Source organism: Lissotriton vulgaris, chromosome 11 (genome assembly GCF_964263255.1).
Source record: "Lissotriton vulgaris chromosome 11, aLisVul1.2, whole genome shotgun sequence".
Taxonomy (NCBI): Eukaryota; Metazoa; Chordata; class Amphibia; order Caudata; family Salamandridae; genus Lissotriton; species Lissotriton vulgaris.
In genome coordinates this window covers 1020325539-1020345688 of record NC_141699.1, presented here as the reverse complement: position 1 = coordinate 1020345688, position 20150 = coordinate 1020325539, and positions in this window count along the sequence as shown.

Sequence of the window (20150 nt, the reverse complement as noted above, 5' to 3'; positions counted from 1 at the left end):
AGAAAAATAGCGGGTAAAAGATCAAAGTGCCAAGCTTGGACATTTCGTCGTGCAAGCCCAGGTTACAGTTGAAAAATAATGCTGATTGCAATGGAGCACGGGTCGGATACAAAAAGTGCATTGAGCCCTGTCAGCACTTACCATCACATTTAGAAGAAATGTTGAAGAAAACATATTTTGAGAAGGTAGTTGAGTAGAGCAAGGCTTCAGGCAGTTTCGAATTAAGGAGAGTTGTGGGCAGGGAGCGGCTAGATGAAGTTGCATTGAAGATTTCTATGTTCAGGCTTAGTCTCTTTATTGGAAGTCGAAAGTCTCCAGTGATACGAGGCTGAAGGATGTAGCCAATGCGAGTTCCACAAAGCTGGATACCCCTATGGTGAAGGACCACTGAAGAGATTTGCGCATGCAGAGAAGAACTTAGCAGGAGCTGCCGCAAAATCAGCTTGCCTATCCTTGTATCTTGGGCAGATAACCAAGCATGTTGGTTCCAGTCTCTTCTCAGAGCAGTTTTTACCTCCCCAAAAAATATATTTCCCAAGTTTTTCAATTTGGCCACATGGGCACCTTTAGCAATCCCAACAAGGGTCCAGAACTGGAGGAGCAGCACTTGGGAGGTTAGGACTCACTCAGGCTGGGCCCATTTGCGGATTGAAGATGATTTGCTTCTTTTCTCTCCCTGATGCTATGATTAGGAGGCCAGGGTTCTAGCTCTTGTAGTCACTCTGGTATTCCTGGGTTCAGCAGTACAATAGGGCTCAAACAGCAGGACAGGCCTCTGCGTGTTCAAAGCCGTCTGGAGTCAGCAAAGCAGTCCTTCAATGCTCACTAGTTTTGGGGAGGACACAGCAAGCCACAGCAGCAGGCAGTCCTCTGAGAGTCCTTCTTGAGGTCCAGAAAGTGAACTAACGAGTGGGTCCCATGTTTATAGAATACCTTTTGAAGTGCGCAAAGTTTCTTGACTCATCAGCCATGGCTCCAAGCTGACTGCATAAGCAATGGAAGGGTGACAAGCCCTTTGTGTGGAGGCAGAGAACAGCCTATTCAGTTTCAGGTGGGCTGTGCCCACCTCATCCTGCAGGTTGATGGCCCATCCAGGAACACCTAACCGCTCTGTTGTGTGGCTGTCTGGGAGGAATGATCAAAGTACAACTGCCAACTACACTCAGTCACTTGGCCCAGGAACAGGCTAACTTTACATTAAAGAGGATTTTAATTATCATTTCTCAGAAACCAAACATGAAATTCTTAGCTGTTCCCAATCAAAATTCGGCACATATTAAATACAGTAAGTTACCCAATGTTATCCTAAGGGAAAGGTAGGCCTCACAAAAGTGGAAAATTAAGTTAGGAGTTTTTCACCAACAGAAAATGTAAAACTTAAAAGTACATGTCCTACCTTTTAATTACAATACACTCTGCCCTATTGGCTACCTAGGGCCTACCTTAGGGGTGATGCATATGCAATAAAAGGGGAGTTTAAGGCTTGGCAAGGAGGTTATTTTGGCAAGAATACTGCAGCTCAACTTCTGCTTAAAATCCTGAAGAACAACTCTGTTCACTTTGATCTCAAGGAATTTGCACTGGTTGGCAATTCAGGAGAGAGTGAAGTTTAAGGGACTAGTGATTGCTCACAGAGCTTTTTTATGGCTCAGGTCCCAGCTACTTAACTAAGAAGTTCTCACATCACATCAAAATCTCAAAGGAAGAAATGGGGAGGCTTTTTCTTCCCTGTGAAGGCCGCATCTAGGTGGAATGCCCTTCCCCTGTGTCTGTTTGTGATTAAGGATGAAGATTCCTTTAAGCGAAGCTTAAAAAAACTTTCTATTTACTAGAACGAAGACCGACAAGCCTTTAGCACTGGGACAAGCTATATCATAGTGATGTGTTCTACAAATGCCATTTGATGTAATTTGAAGTCAGATTGTCAAGCTGCATTCAACGAACAGTGGCAGGCCTTTGACCTGTTTTAAGGGGCTTCGTAAGTGGGTAGCACAATGAGTGCTGAAGTCTCATTAGTAGCATTTAATTTTGTGACACTGGGTATAGGGTAGGCGCTTTACTAGGGACTTAAGAGTAAATTAACTATGCGGATCAGGTGTAAGCCCATTTTACCATATATAAGAGAGTTAGTACAAGCACTTTAGCATTGCTTAGCAGTGGTAAAGTGCAGATTGCCCTAAAGCCAACAAAAACAAGTTTCAGTGAGGGGAACTAGTCAACTTCCTGGGAGTTCTCATCACTAAGGCGAAATAACCTGGATAGACCATGAGCATTAGAGGGATCTGACCCAGGACAACGTTCCACTGTGAAGTCCGTTCCCACCTCAACAGTTTGGGATTTTCACCCCTCATCTGCATGAGCCACCTGAGGAGCCTAAGTTCTGTATGAACCCTGAAGTGAGTCCAAAATAGGTACGGTCTCAGCTTCTCCAGTGCCCAGACCACAGCAAATACTTCCCTCTAAATAACGCTCCACCTCTGTTCCTTGGAAAATAGCTTCCTGCAGATGAAAGCTACAGGCTGGTCAATGCCCTTCTCATTTAGCTGTGATAGGACTGCCCCTATACCATACTCTGAGGCATCTGTTTGTTCAATCAATTGTTTGGAAAAGTCAGGGGTCCTGAGCACATGGACTGTGAACATAGGCGGTTTGAATGACTCAGGCTTTCTGACAGGCCTCTGTGCAGATCACCTTCTTGTGCTACTTCTTGGAAGTCAGCTCACTCAAGGTGGAACCAATGGTGTCAAATCCTTGACAAACCTCCTGTAGTAACCAGTGAGACCCAGAAAGGCCTTCACTACTGTCTGAGTTTTGAGGCTCACTGTCCAGAATTGCCTCTATTTTTGCATGGAGGAGCACAGCGTACCACTACCTAAAAGGTGCCCTAAGAAGACTGCAGACCCTTGCCCTGTCTGACACATACTGGCCTTGGTAGTCAGGCATTCCTATTGCAGAGCCTGAAGCACTTCCTGCAGGTGAAACAGCCTGAATGCTTATATGTAATCCGGGTAAGCAGAATAGCAGGCCCCCATCTCAGCTAAGACCTGGTTCACCATCCTCGGCAAGGTGGCAAGGGTGTTCTTCAGACCAAAGGGCATTACTTTGAATTAGAAGTGACCATCTGGTGTCAAAATGTTGACCTCTCTTTAGCCCCCTCAGTTAGGTCAATCTGCCAGTACCTTGAAGTCAAATCAAAAGTACTCAGGAGCCTGGCAGCTCAAATATGTTGATGAGCTCACCAGCTCTGGGGATGGGGTGACCATCGGTCTTGGTGACTGAGTTGATCCCCCTGTAGTACATGTAGAACCTGAGTTCTGGGAAGTTGGCCTATGGGGCAACTTTGGGTACCAGCACCACTGTGCTGGACCAGGGACTACTAGAGTGGTCAATCACTCCTAATTTCAACATCTTAGAGACTTCCTCATTGATGCTGGCCCTCGCATTGTCAGAAAGACTGCACATTTTATTTTTGACAGGCAAGCTGTCTTTAGTATCAGTATTATGGGTACAGACATGTGTAAGACAAAGAGTGAGGGAAAGCAATGAGACAAATTGTCCCATCAATAGGTGACAGTCCTTCTGCTGTTCTGGGGTCAGTGTAGGGGAGAGGTTGACACCCTCCTCTGACCCATTCTTTTCTTTAGATTATGGGAAGTCAGGGAGAGGTTCACTCTCCTCCTCCTTTCCATCATCTTTAACCAGCAGCATGGGGACCTCAGACCTCTCATACTGGGATTTGAGGTGATTGAGATGGGGATGCTTAATTTGAGCCAGTGGTTTCCTGTGTTTGGCACCAGCACTTAATTGTCAACACCAGCGCTTGTTAAGTCTGGCACATGGTGGCACTGTCTGGCTAATTTAGAAATAAGCACACCAGTCAATTATGAATTCAGTATACATTAAAATATGAATATTATCTGCCGGCCAAGCCATTCTTATAGCTTTGGGAGTCAGAGATAGTCCAAATTGTCATGCTTGTGGGAGTGTGATGGTTAATAGTTGTGTTGGTGATGTAACTAACAGTTCTAGCAGGGGCAATGTGTGGTGGAAGCTTCACTGGCCTCCTGACAAGAGCCCTGGCACTTATTCTTTTACAAATGAAGCACTGGAAATATCCTTAAGGGGTTTCTGAAGGGCTTGAGGTCCACAAGGTAGATGGCCTCCCACTTCCTTTCAACTACCTCATATCGCCCAGTCCAACATTCCTTTAAGGTCATGGACTCCACTGGCCCCATCACCTAATTTTTCGGGCCAGCTTGAAACTCCACCACGGTGTCTGTCTGGTCAAATCATTGCTTCATGAATTCCTGGAGACCTCCAAGTTGTCAGCAGCTTTCTTCCAGAATTTGGCCATCTGGTTCCTGAGGGCTAACATTCTGCTAACCACATCTTAGGGCATGGTTTCTTGGGAGCTTCCTACCTTCCCTTCTTGATCAGACTCAAATGTCCCCTAACAGAATGACCGTACAGGATTTAAAATGGGCTAAACCCACCTCCCTTCTCTAAAATCTCTCTGTAGGCAAAGAGCAGGTATGGTATTAGGATATCCTACGTCCTCCTTGTGAGCTCAGTCATGCCCATAATCATACCTTTCAGGGTCTTGCTGAACCTTTCAACAAACCCATTGGTTTGTGCAAGGTAGGGTTTCAAGAACTTGTACTTAACCCCGCACTCCATCCACATGGACTTCATGTAGGCAGAAAGGAAGTTGATACCCCTGTCAGACACCACTTCCTTCGTAAACCCCACTTGGATGAAAATAATCCTCATCAGTGCCCTAACCACTACAGTTAGGTCAATCTGCCAGTACCTTGAAGTCAAATCAAAAGTACTCAGGAGCCTGGCAGCCCGAATATGTTGATGAGCTCACCAGCTCTGGGGATGGGGTGATCATCAGTATTGGTGACTGAGTTGATCCCCCTGTAGTCCATGTAGAACCTGAGTTCTGGGGAGATAGCCTTGGGGCAACTTTTGGATACCAGCACCACTGAGCCGGACCAGGGACTACTAGAGTGGTCAATTACTCCTAATTTCAATATCTTAGAGACTTCCGCATTGATGCTGGCCCTCACATTGTCAGACAGACTGCACATTTTATTGTTGACTGGAAAGCTGTCTTCAGTATCAATATCATGAGTACAGACATATGTAAGCCAAAGAGTCAGGGAAAGCAATGAGACAAACTGTCCCATCAACATGTGACAGTCCTTCTGCTGTTCTGGGGACAGTGTAGGAGAGAGGTTGACACCCTCATCTGACCTATTCTTTTATTTGGATTATAGGAGGTCAGGGAGAGGTTCACTCTCCTCCTCCTTTCCATCATCTTTAACCTGCAGCATGGGGAGCTCAGACCTCTCATGCTGGGATTTGAGGTGATTGAGATGGGGGATGCTTAATTTGAGCCAGTGGTTTCCGGTGCTTGGCACCAGCACTTATTTGTCAACACCAGCGCTTGTGCAGTCTGGCACATGGTGGCACTGTCTGGCTAATTTAGAAATAAGCACACCAGTCAATTTTGAATTCAGTATACATTAAAATATGAATATTATCTGCCGGCCAAGCCATTCTTATATCTTTTGGTGTCAGAGATAGTCCAAATTGTCACTCTTGTAGGAGTGTTATGGTTAATAGTTGTGTTGGTGATGTAAATGACAGTGCTGGCAGGGGCAATGTGTGGTTGAAGCTTCACTGGCCTCCTGACAAGAGACCTGGCACTTATTCTTTTACAAATGAAGCACTGGGAATATCCTTAAGGGGTTTCTGAAGGTCTTGAGGTCCACAAGGTCGATGGCCTCCCACGTACTTCCAACTACCTCATAGTGCCCAGTCCAACATTCCTTGAAGGTCATGGACTCCACTGGCCTCATCACCTAAATTTTCAGGCAAGCTTGAAACTCCACCACGGTATCTGTCTGGTCATATCATTGCTTCTTGACTTCCTGGAGCCCTCCAAGTTGTCAGCAGCTTTCTTCAAGAATTTGGCCATCTGGTTCCTGAGGGCTAGCATTCTGCTAACCACATTTTAGGGCATCATTTCTTGGTAGCTTCCTGTCTTCCCTTCTTGATCAGACTGAGATGTCCCCTAACAGAATGACTTTACAGGATTTAAAATGGGCTAAACCCACCACACTCCTCTAAAATATCTCTGTAGGCAAAGAGCAGGCATGGTATTAGGATATCCTACTTCCACCTCGTAAGCTCAGGCAGGCCCATAATCATATCTTTCAAGGTCTTGTTGAACCTTTCAACAAGCCCATTGGTTTGTGCAAGGTAGGGTTTCGAGAACTTGTACTTAACCCCACACTCCATCCACATGGACTTCATATAGGCAGAAAGGAAGTTGATACCCCTGTCAGACACCATTTCCTTAGGGAACCCCACTTAGGTGAAAATAATCCTCATCAGTGCCCTAACCACTACAGGTGAAGTCACAGCCCTCACTGGAATGGCCTCTAGGTATTTGGTGGCAAGGTCCACCAAACCAGGTTGAACCTTTTGCCTAAGGCTGTGTTGGGGTCCAAGGAGCCCATTAATGTCAATGCCCATCATTTCAATGGGGGTGCCAACAGTGGATAATGGGTTACAGAGGAACCTTCAGAGTCTTCCCTGTTTTCCCACTAGACGGCAGGTTTTACAAGTCCTGCAGAATGTATCTGAGGATATCATCATCTGGGGCCAATAAAAGTGTGTCTTGTTCTGCCCCAGATTTCCTGCTAGGGGGTTCATGGGCAAGTCCATGTAGACTGGCCCTGTAGCATTAGGGTGCTACCAACACATGTGTTGCCCCATGCACAGATGACCCCACTAATTGGGAATCATAGTTGCCTGCTACTACAACCTGGTGGAATGTATTGGGTATCAACTGCTTTGAGGACACCAGAAGGCACCTGATAGTAGTCATACTGACTCCTGTATCCCTTAGATCTTCCACCATCTTTCCATTTATGGTTACCCACTCTATGAATGTAGATATGTGGGCTTTGGGCACCATCTCCTTGTCAGCCAGGGACACTAGGGTAACCTCATCTGTCTCCCCTAAACAAACGTGGAGAATCTCCCCCCAAGTTCTATGCTGGCCAACCCCAGGAGCTGACCATCACTTTTGGGATGCTTGGCATCACCTTGGTGTGCCCATACTGCTAACACTCAAAACACTTGGTGACAAATTGAAGTGGCGGGTGGGATTAGCCCTATTAATGCAACACGCAGTCCTAGTCAAGATGAACCACAAAATATCCTAAATTAACATATGTTTAAACCTCTGCTACATTGGCACAAAAGCAGTCAGGTTTAACTTAGAAGCAATGTGTAGAGTTTTTATGCAGCACTCAAACAATAATGAAGTGAAAATATAACACAAGAAAACATCCCACACCAATTTAGAAAAAACAGAGCAAATTTTAATAAATTGTTTGACACCAAAAAGACGAAAATCAGTAGAACTGTAGGTATGATTTTTTAAAGCTTTTAGGTAAATCTAGCGCCTAAAAGATCAAAGTGCTAACTGTGGACATCTTGTCACGCGACGCCAGTATCCTTGTCGGGGATCTGGTGGACAAAGCTGCGGTGAAGATTTCTGCATTCTGACTTGGGATACCCCTCTGGTGAAGGATCACTTAACTGGATTTACTGCTACATAGAATAGCGTAGTGGGAGCCGCTGGGAAAGTGAGGCCGACTGGTGATGCTCCTTGGCAGGATATATGAGCAGGTTGGCTTAGGGCCCCTCTTGGTTACCAAGTTTTGGATTTTGGTTATCTGAGCACATTTAGGACAAAAACCAATGGTCCAGGACTAAAGGGGCACTACTTGGGGAGATTAGTACTCACTTAGGCTGTGTTCAGGTGTGGGTTCAAGATGGTGGGAGCCTGTCACGTCCCTGTTGCTCTGAACAGGAGAGCAACAAACTAGCTCCAGGAGTCACTCTGGTAGTCCTGAATTCAGGTGAAGAAGCAGGACTCAAGCAGCAGGGCAGGCCTCTGAGTGTTCAAGGCCTAGGTTCCAGGCTGCTAAGTATTCCTCCCAGGTGCATCAAAACAGTCTTGTAGAGTAGACATCAGGCCACAGCAGCAGGCAGTCCTCTGAAAGTCCATCATCAGGTCAAAACAATGAATAGAAGAGTGGGTTTGAGGGCCCTTTTTTATGTCTGGTGCCTTCTTCGAAAGAGGAGTGGGTGTAGTTTCCTTGCTCCTCTGCCCTGTCTTCAAGCTGAGTGTAGGAACAATGCAGTGGTGACAAGCCATCTGTTTGAAGGTAGAGTACAGCTTTTTCAGTTGTGTCCAGGTCCACTCCCACCATCCTGCCAGAAGATGCACCATTCAAGCACACATAATCCCTCTATTGTGTGACTGTCTTGGAGGAATAAACCCGGGAAGTAGGAGGAAGTCAGTGTTACAATTGTTAGAGGAGTGAGCACAAGCTCTTTAGCACTGGTTAGCAGTGGTAAAATGCGAAGAGTCCTAAAGCAAACTAAAACAAATTAAAGCTAAAATGGAGGGTGACATGCAAAAGGTTTGAGGGAAAACCATCCTGAGGGTACAGATTTTTAAATTATTATCATTGTTTAAAAGACAGTTTGCCACGGTATAAATTAAATAATGTAATATATAGAATTTACATCTTAAACCAGATCCAAATAGGAAAAAAATGATCAAAACAAAAGTGGTTCCTTTTATTTCCATAAGGTAAAAGGATATGTGCAAAACCATTACTGTTAACGGAACTTTGTGTCTGCCAAAATAAATGGAAGTTTTTAGAGTCAGTTTACTACACCTTAAAGAATTCATTCATGGTTGTTGCAAACATGTGCTTTGAGTTTGTTCAACTACTTTACTCAACACTCACTATAACTTGTTTGGGTTGAATCATGCTTTTTGTGCTATGTGGTGAGGAATGGTAAAGTAAAGCGCCTAGAATTAAATCTGCAGAGCAATGCTTTCTGTTTACTTTGAACTACAGCAAATCCTAAATATTTTCGAAGTCACTAGAATGTACATGGAAAAACCCAGCTAACTCTATTCCTAGATTGAAAATTAAAAACAATAGCCAAATGTATAAACTGAGTACCTTAAAGAATAAACTAGTAAGATAGACCGATTGTTGCCAAGTGGTTCTCACAACAGTTATTTCATTCACAGTACCCTAACCTGGCACACACCTACAATTTTAGCAATTTATTTAGTTAAGAAGCACCAATGTGATTCTCCTACATTGAAATGTCTGCTAGGAAATTCTCTAGATCAATTTGCTTGCAAGGACTCAAATTGCAGAATTGCAAGTTGGTTGTAGCCCAGTTACAAACGAAGAATATTCCTTCGGGCTAAATGTATTTGCTGTGCATGGGAACATCAATTGAATAGCCATTAGCGTAAGGAAATCTGATAAAACGTTCCATCCTAAATCCATTTTCCATATCAACTCATATTCCTATTTGATTCTTTAATGTGTATTGATTCACTTAGCTTGAATAATATTATATGATGATGAGCTTACTTGCATAACACTGTCAAGTAAGCAGTTCTCTCATATTTTACAATTAGAGTCTGATTTATCAAAGTTTATTTTCCATTTGGTGTACTCGGCATAAGCACTTGATGTATAGAGCACTCGTTCTTTTTATTTGTCCTGGTTTAATGAACTGGATAAAAAGTAAACTTGCACAACACAAATGTTCAATTAATAGCAGGAGCAGGAGCTAGTATCTCCGAAGGAATCTGTTTTTTAGCCTTTTACATTTTAGTTTTTTAAATATATATATTTTTTTAATGCAAATCCACAAACTGTGTGTGTGTGGTACACAAGGCAGCTTGAAGACCTAAAATACTTCCAGTGTGCATTGTTTATGACAGTCAAAAAACAGTTGTCAGAAACTGAGTTTCTGTCTGCAGTGAAAACAATGTAAACCTTTAAATGATCCATTCACTTTCATTAGGCTAGGTATTAACATGAAGAGCAAAATACAATTGGGTACAGAGACCAATAATAACTGAGTACAAAGACTGGTCTCATTCATTACACAGGTTAGACCTTCATTACAAAACTTGCACAACACAAAATGTGCAATTAATAGCAGGAACATGAGGTAGTATCTCCGAAGGAATATGTTTTTTCCTTTCACATTTTAGTTTTTTAAATATAAAAAAAATCTATGATTTTTAATTCAAATCCACAAACTTTGTGTGTGTGTTACACAAGGCAGCTTGAAGGCCTAAAATACTTCCAGTTTGCATTGTTGATGACAGACAAAATAACAGTTGTCATCAACTGAGTTTCTGTCTGCAGTGCAAGCCATGTAAACATTTAAACCATCCATTCACTTTCATTAGGCTAGGTATTAACGTTAAGAGCAAAACACAATTGGGTACAGAGACCTATAATAATTGAGTGCAAAGACTGGTCTCATTCATTAAACAGGTTAGACCTTCATTACAAATGGTCCAGAAAAAGGTCCAAAATCTCCTTACCCCTGAATTACTGAAACCCAGAGTATCAGTAACTACCAGGGTTGAGAAAATCCAGCATATTAAGAGTTGGATCCTGAAGTTTCTGTAAGAAGTGAGGAACTACTAGGGCTTTTCTCTCTGGGTGGGTAGAACTCGTGGAGTGTCACTCTGCACAATTCCCCAGAGTTCATAAACACTTCGGAAGATTTTGCGGAGTTCCAATAGTGAACGGAAAACGGTACCTCGTGCTAATTTGTAGCACTGGTATCTTGTTCTGTAATGCAAAATCAGTGCGAACAGCACCACCCAGTGCACTAGAGAGTACTGCTTCTTTGCTGCCACTCAAGTAGATTTTCTACTCATGTGACAGAACCTCCTGCATTGAGAAAATATTGCCTGGTATAATTCTAGTTGGTCCGGCAGTTGCGATGGGTGGCACCTAGGACAAGCAATCTGGATCAGAATTTCCTGGTGGACTGGTGAAAGGTCACTTGTTGGTTGAGGTAAGCAGGTCCTTGGTTGTGTAATGCCTTGCATGCATTGGTGAGTAGCTTGTACAGGCATCTCTTCATGACTGGTAGCCAGTGGAGGTGAGGGAATTTGTGCAGGAGGTCGAACATGAGCCTGACCGCTGTGTTCAGGACCATATGGAGTTTCCTCATAAGTTGGGCAGTTATTCCTACATAGAGGCAGTTGCAGTAGTTGAGTCTGCTGGTGAAAGCCTGTGTGATACTTTGCCTGCTGTTGGTTGGGAACCATCTTTCTGAGCATTTAGAGCATGAGGATGCAGGCAAGTAATTTTGCAGTACTTCCGAGTAATTATGCTAGAGATAATTACTCTAGTTATACCCACCCCAAGAAAATACTCCCATCACCTCAGTCTCTCACAATGAATATCCCTTCCAGGCACAGGATAATACAAGTAGGTACATCAAAGGGTATACTGGATTTGGGATACATATTCAGCAGCAGCAGCATGATACCCACATGACTAACACACTTTGAAACACCATGCTGCATATATTTATGCACACACAGTAGTGCCATTCAGAGACTAAACACAATAGTTACTACCACTAAACACTCATTGAACATTGTTTCCAATAAAGCCTCTCTTGTCTACAGGGGTGGTACCTCCATAATGGCAGAGGAGCATCACCTCACAGTCCAGCTCTAGCAGATAATTAATGATGTTATTATGATTTTATCTATACTATCTGAGTCGCACAATGAGAATTGGGCAGTGCGAGGCAGGAGGGAAAGAGTAGTGGGTACTTATAAGTGTGCATGTCAGTTTGGCTGGCCAAACAGACATGCACACTTATGTTTTGAATATAGCACATTACAATGCGATGTTTTACATCCTGTGCTTTTACAATGCGGTAGTTACAACAACTGCGTTGTTAGTACGTGATGCATTTACTTCGCAAGTCATTACAGTGACTTGCAGTAGGGGGTCGCGCTGGTCCTAGGAATAGTATTATGTACTATTCCTACTCCAGTTAATGCAACAGTAGTGAAGGTGTAGGAATTAATTTCCAATACCTTAGCTCTCCCTACAGCAAGTCGTTGTAATGACTTGCAACGTAAATGCATCGCGTACTAACAACTCGGTCGTTGTAACAACCACATTGCAATAGTATTGCGATGTAATGACAGCATTGTAAACGCTGTTTCCCTTATGTTTCGCAAGCCCAGCTGTGTTGCACAACTGGGTTGGAGAAATGCCACAGTCTCCAATGCATTGTTTAAGCAGCAAATGAGGTCGCTCAGACAAATCCTGACATTGAATTGGGTTGGGTGCCTGTGCCTTGAGGGCCATCCACTTCTGGACTGACAAGAGTCGCAGCAATGTGGCCTGCAGTATCAGCAGGAGCAGAGCAGCAGGTAAGTCTTTTGTTTTTTTCATATTTCTCTCCCCTCTCCAACCCTCATGCCTACCTGTGGCTGACCTACCACTTTAGTTAGACAGTGGCCACGCCTGATTGTCTCTCAAAATGGCAGCCATAGTCCAAATATGCATGTTGATTCCCAGTTCTGGGGAAAATCGGCTCCTATTCCATAACATGCTCTGAGCAAGGGGTAAATAGGAGTGGAAGACCCAAGGGGTCCTTGGAACAGTCAGTGGGTCAGAGGGAGGGAGGCTGACATGCCAGAGGGGTTAGACTGGAAGTGAGGGCTGAGGCACTTGCAGCCAAATCTGTATATTTTTTAACTGGCCATATGTTCCAACATGGAAAATCAGGCTAGTGTTCTTGCACCTGTGAAACACCGGTGTGGCAACAAATGACTAGTTGAAACAGGGTAACACAGTATCCTACATGGACATACCACTCAAGTTGAGTCATATTCCGACCCTAATTCTTTGATCTTGAGCACAACTATTAAAACAGTTGCAAATAGTGGCATGTAATGTGACATTTTAAGCTACCGCTAACATGGCATACTAACAACGTTAAAAGTGATACCATTCACAAAATGAAACATGCTGTTGGTTAAAAAGGTAAACCTGCTAAAAGTATTTACACATTCGATAGGACTATACAGCAGCCATGGCATTGGCAACACTAGAATAGGAAAAATTGCACTTAATGGTGCACTCAGGTATTACCAAATGTTGTTGAAATTCTATTTGTAATAGCTATGGTGGTGTACTTGCTTGTAAGAGACAGTCACATTTATGCATGTTAACCCCTAATTTTTGTACTGATGCTGCTGGTGTATGTTTTTTTACCACTAGGGCTCTGCTGCCCGGCACCCACTGTATGTGCTCTGACCCCTAAAAACACGTAGAATATGCCAAGCCCTGATTAGCATATTTAGCTTATGGATAAGTCACTAGTATATCATTTTCCGTGTACATAGTGGATGTGAATTAAATGACATTATTGGACTACAGCACCTGTTGTGTCTTCTGGTCTGTTTTAAAAAGAAAGAGAGTACCCTTCTGGTTAAACCCACAGGAACAGGGTAATTTATGCAGGAAAAAGTTTAGGTGTTCCCTGGGTTTTGATTTCTCTGGGGTACTCAGTCATTCACTCTTCACAACATACTATCTCATACCCTTCAGCCTATTAGTATTGTATGCTATAGTAGAACCACAAAACATAAGGCATTCAGTGTACAAAACATCAACATTTTATTATAAAAGGTCTTTTTAAAAAAATGTAAAAAAATTCTAATTTTTGGGATACATTGTGAAATATGAATTCATTACAATTTGTTAAAAACCAATTTCTGTCAATCAAGTGGTACCTGGATCCTAGTGTTTTGGTCAGTTTTTATAGACACAGAAATCAAGGGATCAACACACTTTCAAAGACATCAATTCCAACAACAATATTCATAAAATTATACTAATAAAATTATACAATCAATACATCCCCAACGGGGTAGTCGACGCGTTTCGGTGGTTGTGGCACTATGCCCCACCTTCCTCAGGACAATTTTGATGTACACAATTATCTGTGAATAAAAGATACCAATGTCAAAGTTCATTCACAGTACATTTACAGTTTTTTTCTTCTTTTTCACCCTTGTGTCTTACACAGTTTGTGGTCCCACTATGCATTAAAACCAGTATCGTGACCCTTGGGACCACCATCCCCCTTAATGTTGAATATGGGCTTGGGCGTACTGACTCACTTGACCATGCATTCACACATTTCCCTCTTCATTATCTTCATACATTGTAGAGATAGCATACCTCTAAACATATCCTTTTTCTAATTTGGATATGGGTTCGGAGTAAAACTTTGTAGCGGCTTACTGTAGTCACGCCCTGTAAACAACGAAATTCATCATATTAGCTCCATGGTTGTATCCAATATTTACTTTGGATACCAAATTGAGCATAATTTAATCAGGGGCTACCCTACCTTGAGTTTATGCGCAAGATACTTGATTCTGCTTGTGATGTTCTGTATTATTCGTTTTCCTGGCAGCTATGTTCAGAGTTGCCCTGTTGGGATGCATTTAGTAGCATATTTAATTCCCCATTATCCATTAATAGTGAGTTATTATCTAAATTAGTATATATAACTACACACCTTAGTCAAGGTAATCAGGTGTTTTCATTGGTGAAAACGTCTTTACGCCTTTTCTGCTGGTATCGGTTTGTGTCATTTCTAGAAACCAGAATAATTTATTTTAATCACTCATTTTCATCAGTTAATCTGACCACATTACTCTCTAGGACCTCGCTCACCTCCTTTCTTAAAAGTTTTTCTGGCGTGGTTATTCCCAGTTCAACCGTTTCTTTTCTTTCGGTTTGTTTGCTGCTTCCCAAGTCTTTTAAAGAGAGGGGTATTCACATTAATCAGCTACCCTTTTTTTTACTGACTTTTTATATTATTTTTTTCTCCAAGTCTCACCTTGTGATATTAATTCAATGTTAATTCAATGTCTTCTGGTCTGCCACTGCAGCCTGAGCGTGGAGTTTTAAAACTGTAAATTTGACCTGGGAAAATAAACCTTTTGGACTAAGCCTTCCTTTTTAATATTGGTAAGTCATCCCTAATGTAGGCCCTAAATGCCCATAGGTGCATGGTATTTAAAACGTTGGACATGGGTTCTTAAGTTTTTCGCTTCCTGGAAGTGAAAAATCTCCAAAGTCATTTTTCACTGTGACCATGCTGGGTCTCCCATAGACAAGCACTGGGATACATCATACCACTTTATAATGTATGAGAGAAATGCTGTTGTTGGTGGCCTGGGGTGTGAGCCCTAGCCAGAATCCCTTGCAGGATGAACCACTAAAAGTTTCTTAATAAACCTGTGATTAACCTTGGCACAAAAAGTAGCCAGTTGAACCTAGAGGCAATTGGTAAAGTATGTATGCAGCACACAAACAGTAATAAAGTGAAACACAACACAAGAAAAATCCCCCAAAAATCTGAAAAATAGAGATAGAGTATACTATATTAAATTATTTGACACCGAAACAATGGGAATCCAATCAGTAGAACCGGAGTTATGCATTTTAAAAGTTTTTAGGGGAGCCTAGTGCCTAAAAGGTCAAAGTGCCAAGCGCTGGCATCTGGTAGTGCAAGACTGGGACAAACTCGAAAAATATGGCCGACCACAATGGAGTGTGGTTTGGATACAAGAAGTGTGTTGGGCCCAGTAAAACCTTACTTTTGAACTTAGAATAAATTCTGAGAAAGTGCTATGAGAAGAAAAGGTCTGGCAGGGCAATGCTGCAAACAGGGTCCTTTTAGATAGCATTGTCATTGGATAGCCTTGGTTCAAATCAGCTTTGAAGATTTCACAATTTGGACTTAGTCTCTGAAAAGGAAATCACATTTTTCCAGTGGGACAAGGCACAGGGCTGTAGCTGAAGACAGTTCCATGAGTCTGGTAATTCCTTGGGCTTAGGCCCACTGATAAGGATTTGATGCTGTGGAGAACATAGAGGTAGAAGCCACCCAGTCAATCTGACCGGTGATGCACATCGGGCAGATAGGTGAGCAAGCTGATCCTGGTTTTCTTCCTGGATCTCAGAGCACTTTAGAGCCAAAAATAGGTTTAAGTTCTTAGTTTTGGATTTTGGCTTTCTGGGCACTGTTAGCACCACGTCCAAGGGTCCCGGACTAGAGGGGCACAACTCGGAAGGTCAGGACTCACTCAAGCTGGGTCTGGATGAAGGTTCAAGATAAAGAAAGTCTTTGTGTCCTTGTGGCTCTGAGCAGGAGGCCAGCAGAAAAGCCTTTGGAAGTACAATCTAATCAAATAATCTTTATTCTGTTTCAGATATTAAAACCATAAAAGTACATGTAAAAAATAAAATACAGTGTTGAAAGTTAGCAATGTAGTTATTTATTGGTATAATCCAAATGGTAATCAAAACAGTCTGACCCGACCGGACCCACTCCCTTTGCTACCGCGATCTATCTACCTCCATGCCTGACACATTCCCCCTGAAGAAGTGCTGTTTAGCACGCAATGCATCGGGGCTTTAACGTGTCATGGAATTATGAATTGGAGTATTTATTTGATTCAAATTACATTGTCTACATCAAAACGTCATTAACATATGAAGAAATATGCTAAAATGAGACTGTTTTGATTACCATTTGGATTATACCAATAAATAACTACATTGCTAACTTTTGATGTATATTTGAACATTTACCTATTGACGCACTGCCGTGCAGCAAGAGTGCCCAGGGATAGTCCTTACCACCGTAAGGCTTTCTATGTTCTGAAACCTTTTAATTACACAGTACCCTACTCTATGGACTAGCTAGGGCCCATCTTAGGGGTGACATATATGTATTAAATGGGGAGTTTAAGGCCTGGCAAGGAGGTTTTAATGACAAGTCGGCGTAGCAGTTTAAAATTGCATTCAGACTTCAATGGCAGGCCTGGGACATGTTTTAAGGTGCTAGATTACATGAGTGGCAGAATGAGTGCTGCAGGCTCACTGGTAGGATTCAATTTACAGGTCCTGGGTGTTGGAAAATGGCAATCTCTTCACTTTCATCCCCATAATCGTTGCCTTTCTCCTCTAATTGTTCTGACCTCATTTTTGTTGGCCTTAGGACACTCAGCACCTTCCTACTGATAATCAGAGCTAAAGTGCATGCACTCTCTCCCCTAAAAATAGTAACATTGGCTCAAACCCAATTGGCATATTTAATTCACTTATAAGTCCCCAGTAAAACATACTACAGGAACCAAGGGCCTATAAATGAAATGAGACTAGTGGGCCTGCATGTGCCATCCACTTAAGTAGCCCTCTAACCATGTCCCAGGCCTGCCATTGCAGGGCCTGAGCGTGCAGTTTAAACTACCATTTTGACCTGGCAAAATAAACCTCCTTAAGGCCACAAACTCCCCTTTTTATACATGTAAGTCACCCCTAAGGTAGGCAATGAACAACCCAGAGCGCAAGGTGCAATGTATTTAAAAAGCAGGACGTTTCAGTTTTATAGATCCTGGTAGTGAAAACTCTCAAACAAAGTTTTCACTACTGCAAGGACTATCTCTTCCATAGAATAACATTGAGATTACTGTATTACATTCTATAGGTGTAATTCCCAATTGTGAAGACATAGACATTTCAAGTTTGGTGTCTCTGGAATCACAAATTAAAATTCAACTCATAGTGACATTGGATTTTAAATAGCAATTCTGAAAATACTGCAGTTAGAAAGTTGGCTTTTTCCTACTTTAGCCATTTGATACCTGATGTCTGTCTCTGATCAAAGGTTTGGGGTGGGTAACAGTTGAGCTTTGTGGATTCTCCCTAGATAGCCACATAGAATGGAAGCTTCATTGTAACTTTATGGACCATCCTGGCAGGTTGGGAATGAGGAGCTAGACTCAGCCTCACATATACCTGAATAGGTTGTGTCCTGTCCCCAAACAAAGATTTGCAAACTGTCCTGTAACGAGCCTGGAGCCAGGACAGGAAGGGGGGACCTCTGTGTACTTCAAAGGCATCTCTTTGAAGTCGCCCCACTTGAAAGTCACAACTGGGTTTAAGTCCTGGACCTCAGACACCACCACTTCAGTATCCTTCTAGATCTGAGAAGACTCTGCCAGGAAGAAGGACTGCTGTGCTGCTAAAGGACTGCCACTCCGCTGGGTTGCTGGGTGGCTGGCTTGCTGGGCTTATGCCTTGATTTGCTGCCCTGCTGCCTGCTGATCCTCTGCCTGGTGAGAAGGAATGGACCTGCATCCCCTGAACCCAGAGGGACTCCAAGGACTAGCTGGCTGGGCACCTGATCTGACATCTCAGGGACATAAAAGACTTCCCAACTTGCCTGGCCCTGGACTCTCCCAATGTCAGTCTGCCCTGCCAAGTAATGTTACCCCAGTCCTAGACCCTTGGAATTGGGCCTAAGGTGTTTGCTTCAGCAAAACCTATGCAACCTGTATCACTGTTGCGTGGGTCAGAACCGGTGCATCCCCCCGTTGTATGGATCAGGGCTGGCACATCATTCCTTTTCTTGGACCACAACCAGCGCATTGATCCTGTTGCGTGGACCAGAACAGTTATATCATCTCTGCTGCATATATTGGCCCAGACGCATCACCTTTGGAACAACCACTGCACAAGTTCTCTGCATCGCCGCCGTCAGAGGCCTTGACAATAACGCCGTATCTCCGCATTACAATTCTTTACTCATTGCACCCAACGCATCTCAGCTGCTGTGCAGATTGGGACCAACGCATCTCCACCACTGCGTGAATCGACAAGCATGCATCACTTCTGCCACACTCCACATCTACGATGATGATACAGCCAGGATCAAGGCTTTCACATTGCACGCTCACAGCCAGACTCCACGACGCAGTGATACAAGGAGCCGACCTCGACTGGATACAATCCTTTCTCTCCAGTAGAACCCAGAGGATCAGACTCCCTCCCTTTGTCTCTGAACCCACTGATATTAACTGCGGAGTACCTCAAGGATCATCACTCAGCCCCACTCTCTTCAACATCTGCATGGCCCCCCTCACCACCATCGTCAAGCACCATGGGCTCAGCATAGTATTGTATGCCGATGGCACCCAGCTCATCCTTTAACTCATGAAGAATCCCATAGACACCAGACTCTGCTTCCATGAAGGAATGAAGACCATTGCAGCCTGGATGAAAGACAGCTGCCTGAAGCTCAACTCAGAGAAGACAAGGTCCTCATCCTTGGACCCTGCACCTCCACCTGGGACAACACCTGGTTGCCCTCTGGAACCCACCCACTCCTACAGACCCTGCACGAAACCTCCGCATCATCCTCGACTCCTCCCTCTCCATGAGCCACCAGATCAACGCATCTCTTTTACCAGTTTCAACTGCCTGCGCATCCTCTGCAAGACTTTCAAATAGATCACCCCGACTGTAGGCGGACCGTCACCCAAGCGCTCATAACCAGCAGACTGGACTACAGCACCGCCCTATATGGCGTAATCAACAGAACTCTTCAACACAAACTCCAAACCATCCAGAACACCGCAGCCAGACCTGTACTCAGGACACAGCATCAGCAACACATGACCCAACACCTATGAGACCTCCATTGGCTCCCCGTTGAAAAGAGGGTCACCTTCAAACTACTCACCCACGCCTAAAAATCCCACAACAATATCAGACCCAAATACCTCAAAGAGAGAGTCTCTTTCACGTACCCAAGAGGAACATCCGCTCTGCCGACATAACCCTGGCAGAGGTCCCCTGCATCCGTAGAGACAGAACAGGTGGGAGAACTTTCTCCTACAACGCAGCCAAGACCTGGAACGAGCTCCCTATGAACATCAGACGCTCCCCGATCCTGCACACGTTCAGGAAGGACCTCAAGACCTGGCTCTTCAACTTATCTGGAGCTGCTCCCATCCCCCGACTAGCGCCTTGAGACCCTTACGGGTGAGTATCATGCTTTACAAACACCTTATTGATTGATTGTCCCTGTCCGGCGGGATCAGATATCCCAAATAAGCGAAGATTTGCTTCGAAGTGCTATTTTACAGTTTATGCTTTAAAATGTATATCTCAAGTTCTACTGATTCGATTTTTGTTGTTTTGGGCTTGTTTTCTTTATTGAATTAATCTCTCTTTTTTCATTTTTTACTGTTTTACGGTTGAGGTGTTGCACAAATACTTTACACATTGCCTCAAAGTTATGCCTGATTGCTCTGTGCCTAGATACCAGAGGCAGAACACAGATCGATTTAGGGTTTGCCTGCTTCTTTCCCTGACTAGGAC